The following is a 20,132-nucleotide window of genomic DNA, read 5'->3' as shown; positions in this document are numbered from 1 at the left end:
TTAACTCCAACTTAAACTACATGTCATGTCAAACAACATCGCAAAAGACAAATATATATATAAGAATACATGTTTTATTTGAGCTCACATCCTAAAAATTGGTGGAAATGAAGTGTTTCATTAGGGATACTGGAACTTGTATTTTGGTGGCTCCCACGAAAAAAGGTAATAATAACGTAAAGTAGTTCGAAATAATTAAAATCAAAACTACTAAAATAATTTTGAGACACCAAATAATCTTAAATGAAAATTTGATAAACATCAAAGTTGCAGAGGTCATTAAGATCTACAACTTTTATTTTGGTCATCTTGTCATTTAATAAAATTTGAACCTTTCAAATTTGAAATTTTAAAAAATGACAAGTTCAAACCAAAATTTGAGACCCAAAATGATTTCAACATAAAAAGTGATGAATACTAAAGTTGTTCAACTCATTATTATCTACAACTTTTATTTTAGTCATCTTATCATTTGACAAAATTTGAACCTTTCAAATTTGAAATTTTGAAAAACGACAAGTTCGAACCAAAATTTAAGACCCAAATTGATTTCAACATAAAAAATGATGAATACTAAAGTTGTTCAACTCATGAATATCTACAACTTTTATTTTGGTCATTTCTTCATTTGACAAAATTTGAACCTTTCAAATTTGAACTTTTGAAAAATGACAAGTTGGAACCAAAATTTGAGACCCAAATTGATTTCAACATAAAAAGTGATGAATACCAAAGTTGTTCAACTCATGAATATCTACAACTTTTATTTTGGTCATTTCTTCATTTGACAAATTCTTAGCACACATTGTTCACTAATCTTATACATGTCTCATGTAGTTTATAAAACCTTATGAGAGATGTATCACATTTGTGAACAATGTCGTTACCACTTTATCATATGAAGAAATGACCAATATAAAAGTTGTAGATCTTGATGAGTTATTCAACTTTGGTATTTATCATTTTTTAGCTGAAATCATTTGGGGAACCAAAATCTTGTCTGAAAGTTGCATTTTTTTTAAATTCAAAATTTAAATTGCTCAAACTTTTCATATGTATATATTGACAAAACAAATAAAATAAATTGATAGATAATGATTTTAGAAAATTTTAGGAAAAAAATCATCAGATTTGGAGTTAGTATGAGAAAGAAAAAACTAGTTACAAAGTTGACCCACACATTAAAAAAAGAAATCACAATGTTCACTAAGATCATGTAAGGATCATTTAGAATAGTGTGATTTCTCTTTTTAATTTGTGGGTAAACTTTGTAACAAGTTGTTCTCCCTCATACTAACTCCAAATATGATGGTTTTTTTTCTAAAAATTTCTAAAATCATGCTTCAGCATTTAAGTTTGATCAAACTTGGATGTGACAATGTTTTACACATTTTAAAATTTGAAATTTGAATTTTGACAAGTTCAAACTAAAGTTTCAAACCCTAAATGATTTCATATGCAAAAGTGATGAATACAAAAGTTGTTCAACTCATCAAGATCTACAACTTTTATTTTGGTCATCTTGTCATTTGACAAAATTTAAACCTTTCAAATTTGAAATTTTAAAAAATGACAAGTTCGAACCAAAATTTGAGACCCAAAATGATTTCAACATAAAAAGTGATGAATACCAAAGTTGTTCAACTCATTAATATCTACAACTTTTATTTTAATCATCTTGTCATTTGACAAAATTTGAACCTTTCAAGTTGGAATTTTTGAAAAACAACAAGTTCGAACCAAAATTTGAGACCCAAAATGATTTCAACATAAAAAGTGATGAATACCAAAGTTGTTCAAATAATTAATATCTACAACTTTTATTTTAGTCATCTTGTCATTTGACAAAATTTGAACCTTTCAAATTTGAAATTTTGAAAAAAGACAAGTTCGAACCAAAATTTGAGACCCAAATTGATTTCAACATAAAAAGCGATGAATACCAAAGTTTTTCAACTCATGAATATATACAACTTTTATTTTGTTCATTTCTTCATTTGACAAATTCTTAGCACACATTGTTCACTAATCTTACACATGTCTCATATAGTTTATAAAACCTTGTGAGAGATGTGTCACATTTGTGAACAATGTCGTTACCACTTTATCATATGAAGAAATGACCAATACAAAAGTTGTAGATCTTGATGAGTTATTCAACTTTGGTATTTATCACTTTTTCAGCTGAAATCATTTGGGGAACCAAAATCTTGTCTGAAGTTGTATTTTTTTAAATTCAAAATTTAAATTGCTCAACCTTTTCATATGTATATATTGACAAAACCAACAAAATAAATTGATAGAGAATGATTTTAGAAAATTTTAGGGAAAAATCATCAATTATCATGTTATACGTTTACAAATAGAAAAACATGCATGCCTTTATCACAAAACGGCGAGTGCTCCAGTGGTAACACACCAACATGTCTAGCAGCAGGTCGCGGGTTCGAATCTCCCTGCGTGCGCTATTTTTTGGCAAAAAAAGGGAGGCGGAAGGATGCAGGTCCACCTGGACCGTGTGGGCCACGCTGCCCCACTTGTTCGCTGCCACATCCTTAGGCTGAGACCCGCTGGTGGGACTGCATCGCCACGTCTTTGAGGTTGGGACCCAATGGTGGGACCATGTCGCCACGTCCTCGAGGTGGGACTTGCTGGTGGGACCACGATGCCATGTCCTCGAGGTGGTACACGAGCCAAACGATCTATGACGATTTAGTTTTGTTGTTTTATGACGATTCTTTTGTTTTCATCATTATTCTTCATGCCAAAGCTTCGTCACTTGTTACTTATGACGAAGCTAGAAATTTCGTCATAGAAAGCGCTTGTTCTGTGACGAAATTTGTAAGTGTCACAACTGAATCATCATTGATGAACACATTTCTAGTAGTGAGAAGGGTAAGGCAAGACTTGAGTATGAGGGCTCAAGTGATGATGAAGTTGATGATGAAAGTCTTGCTCTCATGGTGAAGAAGACCGCCAAGATGCTAAAGAAGCTCAACAAGAGTGGCATCAAGTTTGATGGCAAGAAGAAGAAGTTCTTCACTAGCTCTAGAAGGAAGCCAATCTCCGAGATTGGTTGCTTCAATTGTGGAGAACTTGGTCATCTAGCACACCAATTCACTAAGCCCAAGAAAGACAAGTTCAAGAACAAATACAAGGGCAAGAAAGATGACTCAAGTAATGAAGAAGAAGAAGAGAAGAAGAAGAACAAGTCATACAAGAAGAGAGATGGCAAGAAGAGAGATTTCCACTAGAAGAATAAGAGTGGAAAGGCATACATTGTCGGTGATTAGCTCACGGACATTGATTCATCTAGTGCCTCATCCAATGATGATAGTGACAACGAGAAGGTGGCCGCAATTGTTATCAACTCTTCATCATCTTCATCGCCACCACCGCCATCATCCTCTACACACCTATGCCTTATGGCCAAGGGTGACCACAAGGTATCAAACAATGATGATAGTAGTGATGATGAGCATGCTAGTGATGATGATTGCTAGATTGCTAAAACAATATACTAAGATCATTATAAAAACTAGAGCTAAAAATGAGAAGCTAGAGGCTAAAAACGATGCACTTTTAGCTAAATGTGATATAGCCGAAAAGGCTAGTGTTGAGCTTAGAGAAGCAAATGATGCTATAACATCCAAACTCAAGGAGCTCAAATCTTCTAAGAAAGAGCTTAAAGATAAACATGATAAACTTGAGAGGACACATAATGAGCTCATCACTAGCCACAACAAGCTAAGAGAAGAATATACCACTCTTAAGGTTAATCATGATACTCTTGTTATTGCTCAAGAATTCTTATCCAATGAGCCACATGATGCTACTAACGATGTTGTTAAGATTGATATAGCTACATCATGTGATGACTTGATTATTGAGAGCATTGAGCAAAGTTCTAGTAGCAAGGGCAAGCAAGTGGTTGAAGTTGATGATTATGATGAGTTTGTCAAGCTCAAGAATGACAATGAAAAGCTCAAAAAAGATCTTGAAGAACTCAAAACCACCAATTCTATTGTGCTAGAAACTATTGTTCATGATGATGGTTTGATTCTTAAGAATGAGAAGCTCAAGGATGAGAACAAGAAGCTCAAGGAAGAGAAGAACAATGATGCTCTTAAGGAAGAAAACAAGAAGCTCAAGTTGGAGAAAGAGCATCTTAAGATTGGATTGAGCAAGTTCACTAGAGGCAAGCATCTTTAAAGTGAGCTACTAATGAACACCATCATAAAGATGGATAGAAGTGGCATTGGGTACTTGGCAAATCAAGAGAAGAAGGCTCAAGCTCAACAACAACATAAGTCCAAGCCAAAGCCAAAGAGATGTTTTGAGTGTGGACAAGAAGGCCACTTTGCTCATGAGTGCCAAACTCCACCACCATAACCCTTGCCCAAGCATGCTAGACCTTTTGCCTTCAATGCTCACTACATGCTTAGAAAGAATTCTAGTGGAAAGATGAAAGTGATGTTCTTAGGTCCTCCCAACAAGAATAAGCCTAAGAAAATTTGGGTTACAAAGTCACTTGTTGAGAAGGTGAAGGGCCCTCAATAAGTTTGGGTTCCTAAAGCTTGATCTCTTGTGTGTAGGTGAACTACAAGACCAGTGGAAGTCATTGGGTTATTGATAGTGGTTGCACACAATATATGACCGGTGATCCTCATATGTTCACCTCACTAGATGAAGAAGTAGATGGGCAAGAGAGAATCACATTTGGAGATAACTCAAAGGGCAAGGTCAAAGGATTGGACAAAGTGGCAATATCAAATGATCATTCCATCTCCAATGTGCTATATGTTGCTTCATTGAGTTTCAACTTGCTATCTGTTGGATAATTGTGTGATCTTGGCTTCCAATGCTTATTTACCGAGAAGGAGGTTGTTGTATCCAAGAATGATGATGATCATGTGGTATTCAAAGGATTTAGATACAACCTATATCTAGTGGACTTCACCTCCGAAGATGCAAACTTGAAGACATGCCTATTCACTAAAACAACACTTGGGTAGCTATGGCATAGAAGACTTGCTCATGTTGGGATGAGCTCACTCAAGAAGCTTATGAAGAATGATTTGGTGAGAGGGTTGAAGGATGTGAAGTTTGAGAAGGACAAGCTTTGTAGTTCATGTCAAGCCGACAAGCAAGTTGCAAATACCCATCCTACAAAAGCTTTCATGTCAACTGCAAGAGTGCTAGAACTCCTACACATGGATTTATTTGGACCAACAACATACAAGAGTTTGGGAGGAAATCTTTGTTGTCTTGTGATTGTTGATGATTATTCAAGGTATACATGGGTATTCTTCCTTCATGACAAATCCGAAGTTGCATCTTGTTTCAAGAAGTTTACCAAGAGAGCACAAAATGAATTTGAAGTGAAGCTCAAGAAGATAAGAAGTGACAATGGGAAAAAATTTGACAACACAAACATAGAAGCTTATTGTGATGAAGTTGGAATCAAACATGAAGTCTCCGCAACATATACTTCTCAACAAAATGGTGTAGTTGAGAGAAAGAACTAGACATTGATCACTCTTGCAAGAACAATGCTTGATGAGTACAACACCCCCAAAGCTCTATGGGTGGAAGCAATCAACACCGCATGCTATGCATCCAACCGCCTATTCCTTCAAAAGTTCCTTGGCAAGACACCTTATGAGTTGCTCAATGGGAAGAAGCCGGACGTCTCCTTCTTTAGGGTGTTTGGTTGCAAATGCTACATCTACAAGAAGCAGCAATACCTAGAGAAGTTTCAAAGACGTTGTGATATTGGTTTTCTTGTTGGTTACTCATTAAAGTCTAAAGCATATAGAGTATTTAATCATGCCACCGGCTTGGTTGAAGAAATATATAATGTAGAATTTGATGAATCTAACGGCTCCCAAGGAGCACATGAGAATCTTGATGATGTAGGTAATGAACCATTGAGGGAGGCTATGAAGAACATTTCGGTTGGAGACATCGAGCCTAAAGATGATGAATATGATGTACAAGCGATTGATCCACCTTCTTCATTAAGTGTGCCACAAGATGGTGAAAAGGATGGGAGAGTAAAAAATGAAGACACTCATGTCTCCCATGAACAAATGGTGGTACAAGCACAAGATGTTGATGCTTCACAACCTCCCCCTTAAGTGGTCCATAGAAGAAATACACCTCTACTTCAAGATCATCCACAAGATCTCATCATTGGGAGTCCATCAAAGGGTGTAATGACTTGATCTTAAAAACTTGCTTCATTTATTGTTCATCACTCTTTTGTCTCTTGCTTTGAGCCTACTAAGGTAGAAGAAGCTCTTCAACATCTAGATTGGATAAATGCCTTGCATGAAGAGTTGAACAACTTCACCCGCAATGAAGTTTGGACTTTTGAAGAGCGACCAAAAGATGCAAGAGTTATTGGAACAAAGTGGGTGCTCTAAAACAAGCAAGATGATCAAGGTGTTGTTGTGAGGAACAAGGCAAGACTAGTTGCAAAGGGGTTCTCTCAAGTTGAAGATTTGGATTTTGGAGAGACCTTTGCCCCGGTTATAAGATTAGAAGCCATCCGTATCCTCCTTGCATATGCATCACATCATGAAATAAAACTTTATTAAATGGATGTGAAAAGTACATTTTTAAATGGCTTTATTAATGAACTAGTCTATGTTGATCAACCTCCCAGGTTTGAAGACCCTAGATATCCTAATCATGTTTATAGGTTGTCCAAGGCATTATATGGGCTTAAGCAAGCCCCAAGAGCTTGGTATGAGCGCCTTCAGGACTTCCTTATTGAGAAGGGCTTCACTATTGGGAAGGTCAACACCACACTATTCACCAAGAAGCTTGATGGGCATATCTTCATTTATCAAGTGTATGTTGATGATATCATCTTTGGATCATCAAATGAAGATTCATGCAAAGAGTTTGGTGAATTGATGTGAAAAGAGTTCGAGATGTCAATGATTGGAGAGCTTACATTCTTTCTTGGTTTTCAAGTCAAGCAAATGAGAGAAGGGATTTTCATCTCTTAAGAGAAATATACTAATGATCTTCTCAAAAGATTCAAGATGGATGAATATAAGCCAATCAAGACACCAATGCTAACTAATGGACATCTTGACCTAGATGAGGGAGGTAACCCAGTTGATCAAACTCTCTACAGCTCTATGATTGGTAGCTTATTGTATTTGACCGCATCTAGGCCCGACATCATGTTTAGTGTGTGTATGGGTGCTAGATTTCAAGCTAATCCTTAGGAAACTCATTTAATTGCCATAAAAAGAAACCTTAGGTATCTTAAGCACACACCAAGCATTGGCCTTTGGTATCCCAAAGGAGCTATATTTAAATTAGTTGGCTATTTCGATTCAGATTATGCCGGTTGCAAAGTTGATAGAAAGAGCACATCCGGAGGGTGCCATTTGCTTGGTAGATCACTTGTGTCTTGGTTCTCCAAGAAATAAAATAGTGTGGCTTTGTCCACCGCCGAAGCGGAATACATTGCCGTGGGTGCTTGTTGTGCACAAATACTTTACATGAAACAAACTTTGCTAGACTATGGTGTAGTTCTAGATAAAGTACCTCTTTTGTGAGACAATGAAAGTACAGTAAAACTTGCAAATAATCCGGTTCAACACTCTCGCACCAAGCACATAAATATCCGCCATCACTTTCTTAGAGATCATGTTGCTAAAAATGATATATCACTAGAAGGTGTAAGGACCGAGGATCAATTGGCGGATATCTTCACTAAACCGCTAGATGAGGCAACATTTTGTAGATTGCGGAATGAGCTCAATGTGCTTGATTTTAGCAACTTTACTAAAAGATGAGCTTGTGTTGTCCCTTGCATTGCATTGTAAAATACAACATGTTTAAATCTTTGGTAATGCATATAGGGCTTGTCTAACATGGTTAAGATAACCGCCGAAAAGCGTGTGAAGAAGCTTAACCTTGGATCAAACTTGACAAGCAACTAGATTTACTTTCAAGTATTGCATTGCATATGCATGATTGTTGTTTGTCGTTTATCTTAATTTGCCCTCTTATTGCCTATTTTCTTAAAAAGATTTATAGCCCAAGGCAAAATATTTTTGAAAAACTTGAGGGTTTGAGAGAGGTCACTCACATCAGTCCCAATTGGTGTTTATTTGAATCTTATTGGAGTTGGGACTTGATTGGGAACAGGCAGCGCGAGGACTTTGAAGATTCGTTGAAGAAAGAATGACTAGATGCTACACCGGACTTTGAAGTCCAGCATCCGATCAGTTCACAGGAGGTGAACAGCCACCATGCAGGAGTGACCGGACGCTGAAATAGTGTTTTCCTAGCGTCCGGTCAGATGAAGGTTTAGTGTCTGGTCGATCATGAAGACATCAAGGCTAGGTGACCGAACTCTGGCTGTGTCCGGTCAGTGTCCATTGGATGCGTTCGTTCATGATTCCAGAGGAATTTGACCTCTCTGGAATCGACTGGACGCTGGGTGGCAACGTCCGGTCGCTGCTACCGGAGCGTCCGGTCAGTAGAAATCATGTGGCATCAGGTTTCTTTCTCTATTTCCTTTTCTGATCCGCTGGGGGGCACCATAAATTGTCGTGCGCATTTGACCTAACCCCTATTCCTTTCCCCGCGCCGACATCGCCCGAACCACCGCCAAGCTCACCTCCACCGCTGCGCTAGCCATGCCCTTGCCACCGTGCCAGCATTGCCTCACCCTGCACCACACCGTCGCTCATGCTGCGCCCTGCTCTCCGCACAACCGTTGCCCATAGGGCCTCCCCAAGCCGCCGCAAATTTGTGCCTACCTGCACCTCCACTGCCCATGTGCCACCGTGCCACCCGAGCCACACCAGCACCGCCCGAGCGTTCCCCTGCTGCACCACACGCCACCGTGCTGTACCCTACCCAAGTCGCCGTGCCTCCACAACAGCAGTGCCGTCCACATCCAGCGCTGGTAAAGCCCTAACTCTGAAACCCTAGTTGCCCTAGCTTCAGCACAGTGAACCCTCGGCCATCGATTCACCGCATCACATTGCCGATCCTCACCGACCAGCAACCCTAGATCTTTTGGTGGTTCCCCATGTGTCACTTCTTTTTCTTCGGATTGCCGGTTTGTTAGTGAGTCAGTGCTGTTGAGGTGTCAGTGGCAGTTGTCATTAACTCGGGGCCAAGCTCTCAAGTATGGAACAAGGCCAAGCCTCGAAAGTGTCAGCGATAGTTGATCTTTGTGAAGAGGCAGTTGTTTCTTTGTCAGGGGCAGTTGATTCTTTTTTTTGATCCATCAGATGGCTCATACAAAGAATGTCGGAGGTGGTCCCGGTGATGAGGGTCCGAGGCCCCCGCCTCGCCAGTCTGCTGATCCAAATGGAAAGGCAACAAAGAAGTTGGTAATAAGGAAGCGCAAGTATCTAGATGTAGATATAGTGAGAGCCACAATAGTTGTAGAGGCCGCAGAGTGTGCCGAGAGAGGAGGCGCTCACAGTGGAGTCTGAATTGCTGATCCGCTTTCACCAGAGGCGATGGCTTCACTTGAGCGAGTTGAGCGCCTTCATGGTGGTCCAGCTTGGACTCTCATGATTAGCAGATGGCGTGTTTCCATTGATGAGGTTCAGCCTCAGGGGGAGCCACAGCAGCAGCCTCAGCCCGCACAGCAGACTCAGGAGCCACAGCCAGCACAGTCTTAGGAGGGTGAGCAGGTCTAGCAGGCCGAGGAGATAGAACTGGCACCACAGCCACAGTTATGCCACTCTGGTCATACTCGTGTCCTAGTTACACCGAGGGCAGACACTTAGTGTAGGGGTTCTCGTCCATCGTCTTGACCACAGGGTCCGCCTCTAGTGACCCATCTTGACCTGAGGGCCACCACAGCCAAGTAGGTGCAACAGCTGAGGTTCGTAGACTTTGAGGTGTGGTTTCCACCCAGGAGGGATGAGAGAGCATCAGAGGGATTCTATACACCCCTGTAGGAGGATTTCTATAATGCCTATCTGAACAGTAGAGCAGTCTTCAGACCACAGAGAGCGTGCAACATAGAGTCTATTGGTGTAGTAGTTGGAGAGCACATTCGCCCCTACCTTGCATATCTGCTAGGGCTAACAGATTTGATTAGATGGACTAGATTTTATGTTCCATCTTGGGTTCGTTAGTTCTATGCATCTCTCTGGATTGATCCCTAGCATAGGTTCATACACTTTGCATTTGGTGGCAGAGACTATCGGTTGACGAGCACTAGGGTCAGGGAGATTCTTAGGCTTCAGGAGCAGCCAGTCAGGCTCCATGAGGTGTGCTATGGATAGACCGCACCCCCAGACGCCCTCATGGTGGTATGGTACCTCCTACGAACTTGGTTCGTCACTGCTTCATAGAGCCCTTTGGCAAGGGGTCGAGGAGGAACCCTAGTGATCTCACGCCCACCGCTCGTGTGATTGAGGCTATTATGAGGAGGACTTTACTTCCTAGGATGGGATACAGAGAGGGATTGACTTGGATTCAGCTATGGCTTCTCAACTCTCTGATGCAGCAGACAATTTTTAATATCTAGGATCTTCTTCTATCAGAAATGGAGGACACTATAGCTGAGGGCTTCAGATGTCATAGGCAGCTACCCTATGCTCACTGGATCACATTCCTTATCCACAGAGTAGTTACTGTTAGGTCGCCTAAGATGATTGCTGAGTACAGTGGTACTACGATAGAGTTCCCTGCTTATAACCTGACTAAGATGATACACCACAGTACACCATAGGCACCTAGCCAGCCGCGTTGTCATCCCGAGGTGCCAGAGACTATAGCCCAGCAGGACAATATTATCAGGGGTATTATAGCCACAGAGGAGGAGGAGCTTGCTTAGCAGGAGGGGTTGGTCACTAGTGAGCCCAGTGACAGTTCTGATGATAACTACCAGCCCATTCCACAGATGCCTCCACGATGACATGATGTTGAGGCCAGTAGCTCTAGTTCAACACCACCTACCCCGCAGACTGACCCCGCTCTTCTTGCTATACTTGAGCGGATGAGGCAGGACCAGGCCAGACAGGCTCAGGAGACAGCTGCTACACTTGCTTAGTTCCAGACTCGATAAGACAAGTTCCAGTGCCAGCAGCTAGTTCTTTAGCAGCAGACATAGGCTCTACAGCAGCAGCAGGCTATGCATAGGCAGCAGATCCTCATGCAGTAGCAGCTTCTCGGATTCATGCAGCATGTAGTGACAACAATTGGGGCCCCACCACCATAGGCTTCGCCCTAGCTTGGTCAGCCTACCACCACTTCGATGACTCCAGCGTTACAGCCTAGTGGGCTTCAGATTTAGGGATAGCCACCAGTATAGTATGCTTCACCTATAGAGCAGGTGTCCTAGTGGTTCGCTCGCCAGTGGTAGCCCCATAGTTCACACCACTCTAGACCAGCTTCATACTGGCACAAACGTCGTCGCTGCTTGAGCCAGACACTTCAATCTCCAGGAGTCTTGGAGCCTCCTTCAGTGAGTTGACAGGGTAGCCCACTCCTTCATACCTGCATGCTCCAGGTCCTTCTATGGCTGCACCTATTACAGTGACAACAGAGACGCTCCCCTCCTTAGTGGTATCATTAGAGCCGGCTGCTTCAGTTATACTAGCTCAGCCTACAGCAACACCAGTTCCTGATCCGACCCAAACTACTTCAGCATCACTTCCAACTTCAGAGGGTTAGATAGCTCTGAGCTCAGGATCAGACGATGATGGCACCCAGTTCCACCTCGCTCCTCGTACCTCAGCGCCTAGCTCGTCCGCTGCAGCCCCGCCGACCGACCCTTAGGTTTTGGTGTTTGACGCCAAAGGGGGAGAGGGTTCGAGTATGTTAGGCTTAGGGGAAGGTACTTATCTAGGGGAGCTTAGTTATTATATTAGCTTATCTATTTACATTTGGAGTTTTTATGTGTGAGATACATTATGCATTCATGTTTACTACTATATCTATGTGATAGTGATATCTAGGTGATCATGATATATGACATGTGTGCTCTCTACTGTGAATTATTTATATGTCGTATCACTTGTGTTTTGCTCATTTGCCTTTGCTTCCGCATTTTAATCCGATGCAAATGAGCTCTATTACTTGTACTCATGTTTATTTTATATCTTTTGAGTACATCATGTTGGCTTGGGTCATATAAGCTTGTCTAACACTTTTGTTCTTATTGCCAAAAGCTTATATAAACCAAGCATGTTAAAAACCTCATCTCTTTCATATACTCGAGGTAGTATTGTCATCAATCACCAAAAAGGGGGAGATTGAAAGCATCTAGGCCCCTAGTTGGGTTTCGGTCATTAATGACAATACGTGATTACTATGACTAACGTGTGTTTTGCAGAAACAATTGAGTTAGGTCACGGTAATGGAGATTGATTGGACAATCAAGGTTGTCATGCCCCTACGATGGAAATCAGTTCAGTTTTCAAAGGATGGACAACAAGGTTAAGGATGGACTAGTTCTAAGTGTTGATTGGAGTTGGAGAGACACTTAGAGTAGTTTAGGACTTTATTTTTCCTTTGGCCATACTATTAAGGGGGGGGGGGGGGTATGAACAGGTAGCTTGACCTAGGTGAGTCTAGTGAGTTAGGTATGGTGCACACTTGTTGAAACTAGCACTAGGTAGCTCCATAACAACCCTTTGATCCAATGGAGCAAACTTCAATCACAAATGTTCGAGAGTTGGAAGTGAATGGAGGGTCAAATACTGATAGGACATTGGCTCTGGTGTGACTGGATGCTGGCTCAGGGTCCAGTCAGTTCATTTGACAAAAGGTGAAAGTGTCTGGAAGTGACCGAACGCTGCAAGGTCATGTCACCAGACGCTGAGGGCCAGCGTTCGGTCGACTCCAGTAAGGTCCCAGAGAGGGAGAATTATGATCGGACGTGTCCGGTCAATGCTGACCAGACACTGATCAGGTTCCAGCTACTGACCGAACGCTGCTCAGCAAGTGACCAGACTCTAGAGGTCCAGTGTCCGGTCAACATCAGTAAGGTTCCAGTGAGGGGAAAACGTGACCGGACGCGTCCGGTCAGTGCTGATCGGACACTGCCAGCGTCTGGTCAATACTTAACCACTGGAATTCAGGGTGTACTGACCGGTGTATCTGGTCAACATGACCGGAGCGTCCAGTCACCCCGCAGAGGCACATAACGGTTCATTTTTCAGCCAGTGTTATAAATACAACCTCCGCCCGTGTGTGGGAGTACTTTTGCCCATTCCAATAGCTGAGAAACATCTTAGAGAGTGCCAAGAAGAGCAAGGTCCTAGTGAGGTGATTGAGTTTTGAGAATCCCAAAGAGAGCCCTCATTAGTGAAGATCAAGAGTAGCAAAGTGTGCATCCACCTTCTCATTAGGCTTGTCGTGGTCAAGTGAGAGTTCGTGCTTGTTACTCTTGGTGATCGCCATCACCTAGACGGCTTGATGGTGATTGAGAGTTTAGTGATCACCCGGTGAAGCTTGTGGGTGACCCAACTCAAGTTGTGAGCGGTTGTGGGTGATTCACCGCGATGGAGTGTCAAAGAATCAACCCATAGAGAGCACTTGATCCATACGCGGATCAAGGTGGAGCTACACCCTTGCGCAGGTGCTCCAACGAGGACTAGTGGGGAGTGGTGACTCTTCGATACCTCGGCAAAACATCGTCGCGTTCCTCCTTCTCTATTTACTTTGAGCATTTACTTTGCGCAATTCAATTCTTGTCTTTACATTCATAGAATTGCCATGCTAGAGTAGGATTGGAACTTAGGTTGCAAGTCTTTTGTGCTGTAGAACAATTAGAAACACTTTCTAGGCACAAGAGGTTAATTAGGCTAACCATAGAATTTAATTATTGCAAAGAAATTTAGAATTAGTCCAATTCACCCCCCCCCCCTTTTGGGCATCTTGATCCTTTCAGCCGGCCCCCTCGTCGGCGCGTGCGCTCCCCAGCGGGTGAGCGTGCTGCCGTCGAGCGGCCTAGCTGCGGTGTCCTTGGCCAGAGCTTGTGCAAGCCCAACGATCAGCAGCGGCTCGGCCTTCTTCTCGCGCGCCGATGAGACGGCAGCGATGAGGTAAGCTGTCTCCCAAGCCCTTTCCCTTTCCCCTTCTTCTCTCTGATTTGGATCTCGCTCTATTCTTCTCGGATCTTGTCCGGTTGAGGTTAGGGTTAGGGTTAGGTCGAGTTAGGGTTAGGGTTTGAGTACTATTATTCTTCCTCGAGCTTTCTACGCGGGTTAGGGTTTGAGTTGCGTTTCAAAAACCGAGACCCTTTATGACTCCTTTTCTTCATCCAATTTGGGTTTAGGGTTCGATGAACCCTCTGCTTAGATCCGAAATGGATCTATCATCTCCTTCTAAATGCTGCTACTCGGTTTTCTACTCCGATAGGCTAGATCTACGCCTAGTTAGGCGACTGATATCATTGATAGAAATATTACAGGATCACTAGCCATAGATCTAGCATACCTACTGACATTTGATGAAGTTTAAACCCTAGAACATATACTAGTAGGGGATTAGCAGATAGAGTGAGAGAGATAGGGGTGCGGGTGGCAAACTATCAGTCAACTTTGCAGAAGACGAGCTGGCCATCGCGGTGCTCAATGGAGGCGCGGCGGTGCAGTGGCGGCGTTGGCCGATGGTGGTGCTTCCCGTCGCTGGCAACGCCCCCTCACTTAGATCGGCTTAGGGTTGAAGGTGTAGGTGGGGTGTCTGGAGGTGCAGGTGAACCTCGTGCCTTGTGCCCCGGCCCCCACCTCCCTTTTTATGGCACTGTACGACGGGGGCCCACCAACCATGGTGCGGTTGGGCTCCCCCGATCAGGGCGCGGATCCAAGGGTCCAATTGGTCATTGGGCCAATTGGAAGAGATCAATCTAACATATATCACCTCTGGGTTCTCGTTGGAGAACTTGTGGAGTTCTGGGAAGCGGTTGATGGGATCCTTGTACGCATCGCCGATGAAGTCCCTCCCGCGCGCCTCGAGGACACGATCGACATTGGTCAAGGCAGCCTCCTTGCTGAAAATTTATTTCCCGCAGAAATCAGCAGGACTCAGAAGGGGTAAAAAAAACATCTTTGAGGCGAGTTGGTTGAACGGAAAGATCGGGGTTTTATGGGTCAGGGGTCCAGGCCGGCGGCGTGGGGGACGGGAACCCGGCGAAATAGCCGTAGTAGAGCATCCGGTGGATGGCGAAGGGGACTGACGGACAGAGCACAGACCGGCAGAGCTCCGCCCACACCGCGGCGGGGCCGTGCGAGTCGAGCGTGCGCCAGAGCGCCGAGTCAAGCGCGGTGGCGTCCGACCCAGGCGCCGCCGCGGCGAGGTCGTCAGCGGTGATCGCGCCCAGGGGTTTGTGCGCCGCGGTGGCCATGGCGTGGTGCTGCTACAGCTACTGCCGCTGCTGATGTTCAGCAAGAAGATGAGATGCAAGGAGTAGTAGTAGAACAAGATAGAATTGTGGGACCGGTGTACCAACCTGGGGAGCAACCTCACAGCGATCGGCTCACAATTGAGACAGAGGGAAAGCTCAGATAGAGACGTACTCCTACTCCAATTATAGTTGGGCTTGGGCATATACAGACATTACATACAGTAGACAAGTGGCCGAGAAAAATATGATATCCCGCATTATATACATGGCACGAGGCAGGAGCAGGGCGACAAATAATTTGCTCCGTTAACGTCTTCGTAGCCCTTTTTCTTTCAGGCCTCGCTTGATGCACGATGCACGTGTATTTACCTTAATTCATATGTGTTGAGTAGAATGGAAACACATATGAATTAGAATGAATACATAGGCCTCAAATTTTGTCCGAGCCTAGTACGTAGCCAAACAACCAAAGAGGTTGTGACGTATATATGTAAGATCTATCTGCCTCTACCATATGATTGCCATCTGATTTTCAACTGTTTCTGTTTGAGAAATATGGCAGAGATGATTGTCTCGCCACTTGGGGTGTTTTTTTTTTTTTGGCTGCTGTCTGTACCATGCCCTAGCTTTACGTCAGTTTCGGCATCCGGCGATTTACAAAGAGGCTAGTGGAGCTTGAAGACCATTATGGACGGTGACACGCTCAAATTAGTGTTAGAATTTTAGGCACTATATTCCAAGTATCCCGATCTAGAATTTAATAACAAATATAAATATATGCACGTGTGATCTTGTTTTTATAGAAAATGACTAGTGCTCCTACCATGCTAAGCAACTTGCTCACTAAACAAAAAGACATGACAATCAGAAGAGTTACTATGCGCGCCGTTCTCATTAGTTGACATAATGAACTTGTTGATGTCATGAATTGTCGTCGATGCAAGATGAGGCAGTGGCAGAGCTTCAACTAATTTTCTCTCGATCACACAAAAGGTTTACGTGTCTTTGTATTAAGATAGAGAAAAAAGTTTAATACAACACATCTTAACAACGCCCTAGGTGGTCAGAAGAGATATACATGTATGGTCGGACCCTACCTATAGTGTACTAATAGAGCTTCAACTAAAATCGAGGGGACCAATCAAACTTGAAGTACTAATAGAGGAGGTGACGAGGAGATCAACACCAACGATACATCCACGCTAACACGAGTACCAGTTTCTGGTCCTATTACTCGCGTCCGTGCTTGTCACATTAATCATCAAGTAAGTTCACTCTTGAGTTCCTGTCCATCATATTTAGACCATGGAGACGCGTGCACTCTTATTTTGGTTAGGAACCAGGGAGAGGACCGAAAGGGACAAGGATTCGCGGAGGCTGAATTCAGACTCCAGGACAACTCCAACTTGTGATGGTCACCACGGTCGCATACGGACTCGGATTGTGGCGTTCAAGTACTTCATGGAATCCTTATGAAGTCTATTTTCATATGGATCTAGAATCAAGTCCATATCTGTTTTGAAGCGGCCGCAATGACTGAATTACGACTGAGAGCTTGTCTGTCCAAAGGTGCTGCGTCACCTTAGTTTGGTCTAATGGGCCGTGTATCAAGTTGGGTCCATTAGGGACGCGTCCTAGGGTTGGAGAACGACCCCAACACCCCCCTGGTCATCCTTCCACCTTCATATACTCCTTAGCCGCCACCAAGAATAGGCGGGTTTTGTTTAGATCAAGTTTAGCTCTCGCTACTTGCTTGTAAGCGCACGTGCTGGATCAGCCGCTGTCTTCTTGTCTTCGGAACCTCACCTTAATTGAGATTAAGTTTGAAACTTTCATCTACATCTAGTAATTCAGTACTTGCTATACTTGTTCTTGCTAGTTCTTCGATTACTTGCAGGACGAGTGCCCTAGTGGCCGGGTGACGCGCTCCACAAGATCGCGGCGGCCATTGGAGGTGGTGTATCGGTTGCTAAGGCGCAGCTTGGAAGGCTGTAGTCGGGCAGTGAACGTCGTCTCCACCCATCAATCGAGTTATCCCACACCTCTCATCGAAAGATCAGGAACAAACCCTAGCAAGATCATATTAGTTGGTAATCAGAGCAAGGTTTGTCAGTGGGAGTCGTCCAATCCTTCGTTGTTCTAATTTTTCCTATAGTCCAGAAAAGCCAAAAAATATAGTAGATTAGTTTTACCCACGATCCTATAAACCCTTTGAGCCTTTGCTAGCATTGCTTAGTTAGGGCTTGTTGAGTCATCGGCTACATCGGTTGTGTCGAGTTGCTGGTCTTAGTTTTTGTCCTTTAGAGTTTCGAGTTCTTATCACGTTCTAGTCACAGCTGTGTGCTAACATATAAACCTTCTATTGGCTGAATCCGAATACATCTTTGTGTTCAAGACCGAGTAGGAATCTGAGTTTGAGACCGAATCCCACGTGGTGTTGAGTTCGAGTTGGAATCGGTTTTTAGTCCGAATTGACAGCTGTCTGGTTGCTATTGTGAGACCGAATCTGAGTACATCTTTGTACAGCAGTAGTCCTACTTATACTCAAACTCTCCACGACCTGCATATACGTTTTGGCTCAGTTTTTACTCTAGAGAGAGAGAGTGTGTTTTCACGTTCTAGTCACAGCAGTAGTCCACGATCTTTTTTTTACCAGAATACCCCTGTCCTTCGAAAAACGTTTGTGTGGTGTGTGACTCCTGTGAAGTCTTTTTGTTTATATAATCAGTTTTGAGGATCCCCAGAAAAAAAGAAAAAAAAGAAAAAAAGAAAAAAAAGAAAAAAAGAAAAAAAATGGGAGGTGGTTTGTTGTGCTTCTCCATTGTTTCCGGTGGGGTGTTGTGACCTCCTTTGTGCCCAGGCTCGCGTCTCTAGCACGGTCTAGGCTAGGACCAGCACAGTACCACCGTTGAACGATTATTCAGCTTGCTTTTGTGACTAACGTGGTGTTAGTACTTCCTTGCTTCAGCCCACCTATAGCTCCACATATTTCGACTATAGCTTGACAGGTGTTGTTGTTGCGGCACCAATACACTTCATTCCACGGTTGCAGACTTGTTGGTTGTCGTTCCCTCCTGTTGAGCAAGGTAAGAATTGGTAAGAGCTTTTGTAACAGGTTGAGAGTGAGCGCCTTGCAGTAGCTACATCCTAATAGCTATAGGGCTTTTATTTCTTCACCTGTTTTCTTATTGCCCTTGTCTTTTAAACCATGCTAGGATCAGAGGATGTTAACAAGAGGCCACAATCTTCTCGCACCAAGGGCATCATTCAACATTTTACAAGACAAGCGCAGCTGCATACAGAAAGACTTGATCAAGATTTACAAGTGACCAATGACAAGATTGGGCAATTGGAGGCCACCCAACTTGCCTCCACCACCAAGCTTACAGGATTGGAGGCATCTGTTGCTCGTATGGATAGAAGCCTTGCTGCTCTTCTGAAACATTTTGATGACTTCCACACGAAAGACAAAGAGCAACATAATGAAGACAACAAGGACGAAGAGCGACTCGAAGATAATTATGATGATGATTATACTGCTGATACTAAACATGATGCTCATGACACTCATGACCGGCATCGCCTACGCCATAATCGTAGAGGTATGGGTGGTCACCGCCAACGTGAGGTACCCAATAATAATGATGCTTTCAGTAAGATAAAATTTAAGATACCTCCTTTTGATGGTAAATATGATCCTGATGCATACATTACTTGGGAAATTGCCATTGATCAAAAGTTTGCATGTCATGAATTTCCTGAGAATACACGTGTTAGGGCTGCTACTAGTGAGTTTACTGATTTTGCTACTGTTTGGTGGATAGAACATGGCAAGAAAAATCCTAATAACATACCACGAACTTGGAATGCTTTGAAACAAATCATGAGGGCCAGATTTGTCCCTTCTTACTATGCACGTGATTTGTTAAATAAATTACAACAACAGAGACAGGGTACTAAAAGTGTAGAAGAATATTATCAAGAATTGCAAATGAGAATGTTGCGTTGTAATTTAGATGAGGATGAGGAACCTGCTATGGCAAGATTTTTGGGTGGGTTAAATCATGAAATCCAGGACATCCTTGATTATAAAGAATACACTAATGTAACCCATTTGTTTCATCTTGCTTGTAAAGCTAAAAGGGAAGTGCAGGGGCGACGTGCCAGTGCCAAGAATAATATTTCTACAGGGAAAACTAATTCATGGTAGCCCCGCACAACTACTACTCCAACTATACGTGCTCCTATGCCAACATCTAGTGACAAACCTCGTGCTACTTCCACAAATTCAGTGGTGAAGACGACCTAGAAGCCTGCTGCGAGTGCTTCATCCATGGCATCTACAGGTAGAACAAGAGACGTTCAGTGTCACTGGTGCAAGGGATATGGACATGTGATGTGTGACTGTCCAAGCAAGCATGTTATGGTCGTCAAAGATGATGGTGAGTATTCCTCTGCTAGTGATTTTGATGAAGATACATTTGCTTTGCTTGCTGCTGACCATGTAGGAAGTGAGGAACAACCAGAAGAGCAGATTGGAGCAGAGGATGCAGATCATTATGAGAGCCTCATTGTGCAGTGTGTGCTTAGCGCACAAATGGAGAAGGCAGAGCAAAATCAGCGGTGTACACTGTTCCAAACAAAGTGTGTCATTAAAGAGCGTTCGTGCCGTTTGATAATTGATGGAGGTAGCTGCAATAACTTAGCTAGCAGCGATATGGTAGAGAAGCTTGCACTTACAACCAAACCGCACCCACATCCATATCACATTCGATGGCTC

General features: G+C 43.3%; 1 pseudogene; it reads right to left on the bottom strand.

Moving 5' to 3' along the window:
* The window catches only part of LOC136546144 (probable acyl-activating enzyme 17, peroxisomal), a 43,379-nt pseudogene extending 28,027 nt beyond the window's left edge, over window positions 1–15,352 (bottom strand).
* Between the last annotated feature and the right edge of the window lie 4,780 nt (window positions 15,353–20,132).

Source organism: Miscanthus floridulus, chromosome 3, assembly GCF_019320115.1.
Source record: "Miscanthus floridulus cultivar M001 chromosome 3, ASM1932011v1, whole genome shotgun sequence".
Lineage (NCBI taxonomy): Eukaryota > Viridiplantae > Streptophyta > Magnoliopsida > Poales > Poaceae > Miscanthus > Miscanthus floridulus.
This window is presented reverse-complemented; position numbering and strand designations above follow the sequence as displayed.